The sequence below is a fragment of the Mytilus californianus genome, unplaced genomic scaffold, assembly GCF_021869535.1.
Source record: "Mytilus californianus isolate M0D057914Y unplaced genomic scaffold, xbMytCali1.0.p SCAF_10, whole genome shotgun sequence".
Classification (NCBI taxonomy): Eukaryota; Metazoa; Mollusca; class Bivalvia; order Mytilida; family Mytilidae; genus Mytilus; species Mytilus californianus.
In genome coordinates, this window is record NW_026262582.1 from 33312600 (window position 1) to 33320188 (window position 7589).

At 30.6% G+C, this 7589-nt stretch overlaps 1 long non-coding RNA gene across 1 annotated transcript; it reads right to left on the bottom strand.

Annotated features, from left to right (window-relative positions):
- Positions 1-1401: 1401 nt before the first annotated feature.
- On the bottom strand, positions 1402-4115 carry LOC127717974 (uncharacterized). Its single transcript, XR_007989500.1, has 3 exons — positions 4075-4115; positions 2715-2765; positions 1402-1734 (listed from the first exon to the last, which is right to left on the bottom strand). It is a non-coding gene; the product is annotated as an uncharacterized LOC127717974 (long non-coding RNA).
- Positions 4116-7589: the final 3474 nt, after the last annotated feature.

The following is a 7589-nucleotide window of genomic DNA, read 5'->3' on the forward strand; positions in this document are numbered from 1 at the left end:
CTGTACCTAGGAAAACAATAAATGCACAATGTAAATCTTACTTTCATGTGGAGAGTGATTGGTGTCATGTACTTATGCTTTTTCACTGGGTAGATGCCATAGCTGGTGAAGGTTTCTTCCCTGAGGGAATTACCAGCTCAATAGTCATCACTTCTGTGTTGACATAGAATAATATTGATATGGTCATATTTATAAATACTGTTTGCAAAACTTTGAAGAATCCGAAAAACTAAGGACTCTTCTTCCAAGGAATATATTACCTCAGCTGTATTTGACAAAACCGTTCGGAATTTTGGTACCTCATAGATCTTTAATTTCAGTCCAGATATTGCCTTTTAACTTTTTATATTCGAGCGTCGCTGATGAGTCTTGTGTAGACAACTTGCGTTTGTGGTGTACATAATTGTAAGCCTGGTATCGTCGATGAGGTTTTTTTTTATCATACTATAAAATAACAAGTTTTATTCTATACATGTTTTGAGTAATATATATGTAATTGAAATTTGCTATTCATATCGTCGAGTTTTCATTTAACTATTTTTTACCAAATCAGAAACAAATGTTGAATCCAAAAGCAAAAACAAGTGTTACAATATTCAGACAAAATATTTGTTTTCATATATGGCATTGCTGTTTTGTTGGTTAAGTGTCATGTTTATGAAAAATATTACCAAATATAATAAAAGAAAATCTGGTTTTGCTTCAAAATGTACAGAAAACACCATTTACATTGTTATCATTGCAACCGTGGCTTGCAAGTCAAGATATGAGGCAGACTTAACTGTATCTGTAGTATCCTTTATCTCTAGTTCGATGGGATAGATTCGTTCAACATAGTCACCAAATGTTGTATTATTTAGTAAGAGAACATCGTCTATATAGCGGAACGTAAAGTTAAAGTATATTGCTAACTTCTTATCTTACTTCTTAAGAAGTTCCTGTATGAAGTCAGCCTCATAATAATAAAGAAACAAGTTGGCAAGAAGAGGGTACTATTTCAGTACCATAATTTCAGAGTACTGGATTTTTACTTTTAGTGTGTCGTTCATTTTAGGTAGAAACGTTTTTTGTGATTTGTTAAGATTTTCTCTCGAATGAGTTTCTTATCCTCTATTTCCTCTTTGTAAGAATTAGAGACATAAAAAAGGTTATAATAAAACTTGAATGTAAATAACAATATTTGTTTTCCTATCAATTGAATTCTTGGAATATCGCTTCAAATGGAAAATAACTATTCCATGAGCAATTACTGTTTTCATAGTAACGGAAAGTTTACATGTACGATTAAAAAATCGAAATTACAGTTGTTCGATATTAGCTACTATTGTTTAATAACATCTATCAAAATGTATTATAGGAAGTCTTTAAGTGGAAAATATACAGGTAAATTGTACTTACTTGTCGCACTTACGTTGTAAAAATCTGTGTAAACTGTTGATGAGTGCACATACTCACACTTGTATACACCATCGTCATCTGACAAGAAGTTCGTAATCTGTAAATTGCAACTGTGAGTATCGTATCCACCAAAAATCCTATATTTTGATTTATGTAGTCTTGGATTCAAATCCATTCCCTGTGTGTATGGTATAAAAGCACCAGCATTGGGTGCTAATATCATATTTGGGCCGCTCAATTGGCCATTACACTCATTAAAGCAAGTGCAATTCAAAATCAAATTTTCTCCACGATTTACCAACACTGGCTGTATGGTTTCTTTACCTTGCATATTATCTATAAAAATATATCATAATGAATGCTCGTCTTTATAAAACTTTGATCTTATCGATATTCATCTAATCATATTTAAAGTATTTCTAAAAGCAGATTATGCATTCACTCTGGTCGTAAATACATTCCTTATTGGCATCTATTCAATGACGAACGCTCTGATTGGAACCAACACCAAATTAATTTTAAATGTGTTATATTTTATCTTAGTCATCTAAATGATAAATGAGTTTTTTAGCTCTACATGCAAAATGACATGTTGTTACGTTTCACTCATGATAGTTAAACCATTTACCAAATACACGTATATATATATATTTATATGAGCTTATCTGGTAGATGATAAACAAAGTTAATATTTGCTTAAAACGGAAACATTAGGGAAAGGTGAACGACAAATTAATAGAATTATAAGAATAATTACACTTCATGTGAATTTAGATTCAAGCCTAACCATTCTTTTTTGATATCCATGAGGCATTTGACAAGATTTAAATTGTACAAATACAGTACATATGAATGACAAAATTTTGATACAACCGCTAAATTCACAATTAAGAAAACAAAAGAGACAGCGACAACTACCCATTAAAAAGCACGTTTTAATGCAGATACGTGTATATTCAGCTTACAAATCCCACTACAATTATCTAATATTTATATATGTTGTTGACGTTTATTATACTACTCTGTTTACCGTTTGTTTGTATCATATGAAACATGATAAATTAAAAAGACATTTGTCATTACTTTAATAAATTGTTAAGAACTTATCCTTGTATATAAGAGTTACTTAAATATTGTAATTCTAACTTCAACCTCCGTTTCCATTACTGTATTTGAATGCTCTGTATCAAAATGTATCAAGATGCATTTCAGTAGTATAGTGCAGCATTATGAATAAATTCAATTCAAAACATATAAAAAGTACTTGTTTTGTCCATTGTCCACACATAGTATTTTAAAGATCTTTAAAACATTACCAACATTATGTCTTGAACATCCCGGATTTTTAAATATATCTGCAGTAGAGCCTATTAAAAATGATAAAAATCAACAAATTATTAGAAGTACAACAAACAACATACGAATACCTAAACTAATGATCTTAATGGTTCGATTAGTCTCTGTTCGAACAGTTGATTAGAAACATCAATGAATTCATAAACAATAAATAATGTTCAAACCATACTTCTGATTGAGCATAGGTCTTGTATGAATATATAATATACATAAACTAGTATAATAGTAACGACTATTTAGGTAATTTACCACCCGCATAAAGAAATTGTCCATCCTAAAATCTGCCTGAAGGAGTAAATGACATATGAAACTGCCTAAAGTTCAAAACTAAAAAATGAAAACAACACGTTAAATAATTTCATGCATCCGAAGCGTTTTTCTGGATTTACCTTCATCAGGAACTCTCAAAGTCGAGTATTTGAAAGCCGAGGATGTATAAGTACTGAAACAGTTGAAGAGCTTTGTGACAAAAACCACCTAAAAAATTAGCCAAATCCATCTAAGGTCAACTTTGCCTGAGGCGGTTAAAACCTTAGTTTCTTTATAATTTTCAAAATTTATAAACGGTCAATTTTAGAAAGATTTGTTATAAATCATGTCCGTACCAAAGTACTGACTACTGAGCTGATGATACCCTCGGGGAGTGATAGTTCACCAGCAGAGGTATCGACCCAGTGCTGTAAAAATGAAAACAACACGTTAAATAATTGTTGTTAGATATAATGTGATTAAATTTAATTCAGATAATGTGTTGATGATATTCAACATGTTCAATGATTCTCATCTCCGCACATGACCACTTGTTTTGAATGTGTTTCCTTATTGTATTGTTATGACATGTTCTAAGAAGAGCCACAGTTATGAATTAAAAGAGTCTCAATGTCCAGTGAGATTTGTGCTCTAGCGTTGCACATAACTTTGTTAACAGACATTTGATGCATACTAGTATTTTGTGTGTGTGTAGTAATGTCTTCTTTAAATTGGGTATCTATTTACATTAAAGGCGTAGTAAAGTGACGTCAAACATCAACATTTTACGGAAGTCAAGCAAAAGCACTTCCGGTGCAAGATAGAACGAAAATCAAATCGATTAAATTCATTAAACATGTTCCCAAAATCGAAACAAATGACGAACGAATTGAGAAATGGTCTTGTACTGTTAAAACATCGGTAATATAACTCTCAATATCAACATGATAAACTAACGGTACGCTAGTTTGTGATCATGTACCATGTGGAGGTTAAAAGAGAATAATGCTTCGACCTTTTTTCTAAATTAATAATTGATTTGCCGAATGAATAATTATTAAAAAAATTTACCTGTGAGTATATCTGTAAGAAGAAGAACTAGCAAATACTGACTTCCCATACCTATATAATAGTATTTGTATTAATGTTTATATATTTATCAATCAGACGTGACTAGCTTTTTTACTATAATGCTTGTTTGTTCAAATTATGTTTTTATTATTATCTTCTTATTTTTATCTTATTTTCCTTCTTTTTTTTGGCATTTTCCCGAATTGAATTTACTATTCCTCAGAGGAAACAATTTTTCTATTAATCCATAATAATCTTAGATCTGTTTCCTAACATGGTACAAGGGCATTACTATCTGCATTGAACAAAAGCACTGCTCATATGAAATAGGTACTACACTCATATTCGAGTTTTAATGGCCATTTAACACATATCTACTGTTGTTTTGGTAGATATCATCCAGTCTCGTATTTGTTTAATTTACAACACACGCAATTGAACACACACACACACACACACACACACACACACACACAATCTTCTTCTAACCCATACTTATTCCATGTATAATTAGACCTAATCAAAATATTTCATTTTTTATTTCTTCTTTCCATAAAAAAAATAAAATCCAAAATTACATCCCTGTCAATTTTGATTAAGGTACGAAATGAAATTTTTAGGAGTCTTAAGAAAGATACTTGCCTTTGAAGATTGAAAGAATGTTTCCCATGAAAGAGGTTCTAATGCAGGCCTTCAGCAAAACTTTTTTGGCACTTATCAATTTACATCTTTTTTAAAACTTTTTTTTTCCATTACCAAATTGAAATAAAAAGTAACGACTATATTCCTGTCAGTATTGTTAAGGAAATAGGAAATCAACGTTTCAAACAATTGATTGTTCAATGACCTATATAAAAAATTACGAATAATTTTTCTAAAATCGGAACTCAATTAGAACGATATGTTATAAACTTTGTAACTTTTATTAACAGGAAGTTAAATGAATGTGGTCACCAACAGTACCAATTGAATATTTTTGTTTTTTGTTCATGAACTTGTTTCATTCAAAATTTATAATAATTGATGCGTCATTTTTTACAGACGAAATGGCACAAATGTAAAGGGATGGTTTTTATTTAACTGACACCAATATTTAGAACAAATTCAATGGCAAGTGTATTTTTTAGAAATGTCATATCGTTGCCTATGACACAATTATCTATCAGAGATCGAAAGTCGAGAAAGGTAAACAACCACAGGTTATCGTATAGTTTTAATATTGAGCAAGACAAATACCAAAAAGGAAGCTTTAAAAGATCATTACAAGCTCAAATGTGAAACGACTTCATTCTTCAGATCTGCATGAAGCAAAAGAAATTAACAAAAACACAAAAAACACAAGGTTCCAATTGAAAACAACTCACAATTATTAAAAGGCAGGTCAAAGTCAATTTCAACTAATAAATCAACCATGATTTTTCAAACTAAGATATCAATTAGCTCATATCTAACGTATTTAGTGTGAATATGCATAAAAACACAAAACCAATCCTGCAGAAAAACAAATAAGGATCAATCGGATACATAGTGTTCATATTAACTATATCTAGTAATGCAAAGCTATCTTTGTTTGAATTTATTGAAATAAGTAAGGATGTAGACAAACGTGACAAATTTTAATGGTTTTACTACACACAATACTACAGTGTTCCAACAATTAACATTTTATTATAAGCTATTTCAAACGATAAAACGGATTACTTAGTTGTCATGCTCCATAAACAACATCACCAAAAACAATGTGATGTTGAAAGGTATCCTGGTGTATTCGAAGTACTAGTTCTTCTGAAAAAGCCCGAGGTTTTTGTCTACATGCAGTAGTGTTGAACATTGTATGTTACGTTGCATTTTGATTTATTTTTCTCTGTGTTCCAGTTGAACAAATAATCGCTTACCAAATCAGACACTGTAATACTCAAAATAGGTCAAAAATATTTGTAAAGTGTTATTTTGTTGTCATGGTGAAGATATTTTTTATATTATAAAAATCGGAAGTTATCTATCAAACAATGTTGAACACATTTCCTGTTTGACCACATTTATCAATTTAATGTTGGTTTTAATGTGCATTTTAATTATAATATCCGGGTCTTTTTTTCAATGAACTGTTGACATGGAGATATATCTCGCTTTTGTTTTGTAATTCTGATAGTATATTTCAAATGTTTAAATACAAATGGCAATATTTAAACATGTAAACTATGCACAATATTCAAAGTCGCTGAACCATGACGGAATTTCGAAGTAACAGTATCAAATATTCCTTATAAAATTGCATACTAAATACCATTTAGTTATCATAAATGCTTCCCTTCAAAATATCTTAAACACAAACTGTTACTGTAAAAGAGTGATGAAAGAAACCAAGGGAACATTCAAACTCATAAGTCAAAAATAAACAGACAACTTCATGCTTAAAAATGAAAAAAAAACAAAGAGACAAACAACACAAAACACCGAGGGTTATCTCAGGTGCTCTGGTGTAAACTGTGCAAAAGTTTCATAAACCATAACTGAAGGGGCTGGGCCAAATCATCATTGAAATGAAATGTTACTATGTTAATACAACTGCATACCAAATATTATTGACGTACCACCAATACCACTAATGGTTCCGCATTAACTGACCTTATCACAAACTAATACATTCATTGGCATTATTGATGCCATATCCGCCACCACGCGCCACCAAGCTGTATACAGCATGCACAAGTCTTGCTTTTTTGACTTCGTCGAAGAGAGATAATCATCATAACGTTCGAAACTTAAAAGTAAATATAAACAACCTTTTGATCATTGAACACATTGACGAAAGTATAAGTCACTGAAAAACCGATAAATCCTTGGTACGTCAAAAGACACAACTGAAAAATGCATGACTTTGATTTATTCTTTCAAAGTAACTTTTGGTCATAACGATCCTATATATAGTTTTTACGTAAAAGTACATCCCTAGCTTCATATATTTAGGGTTGGTTGATTTCTGATAAGGTAAATCCAGAAAAAGCGTCATGTATCCCCTGAATGAAGATGATTCAGCACCAATTATCACAATTATATTGAGTGAAAACTCTAAAAAATATGAAAATACAATGTAAATACTATTATTTATCGTAGCGATAGTATATAATTGAGGTCATTTTGTTCTTGACAAGACCACAGGCATAAATAAATTGAAAAATGACAAATTGAATTAACAATATTTTTTAGACAAACATGAGGATGTCTTGGGCACTAAAAGTGTACAATGTTTACCTATAGATGAATTCAAAGGTACAAATCGGACGCAAGAGGTTTTTAAGTCAGATATTTTTATTTAGATTTTTTACAGCTATCATACTTTCAATTCGTACATATCTTTCCGGGGTTATTTTTCAAATTACTTTAAACAGTTATCATTATCCTGTAGATTTTATTTTACAGAAATGCAATTCCAAAAAAGGCGTTCTATAGACTCGTTTCTGTTTTATAAAATGAACATAAGGGAATATCAGTCAGTTTTATTTAAACTAGAT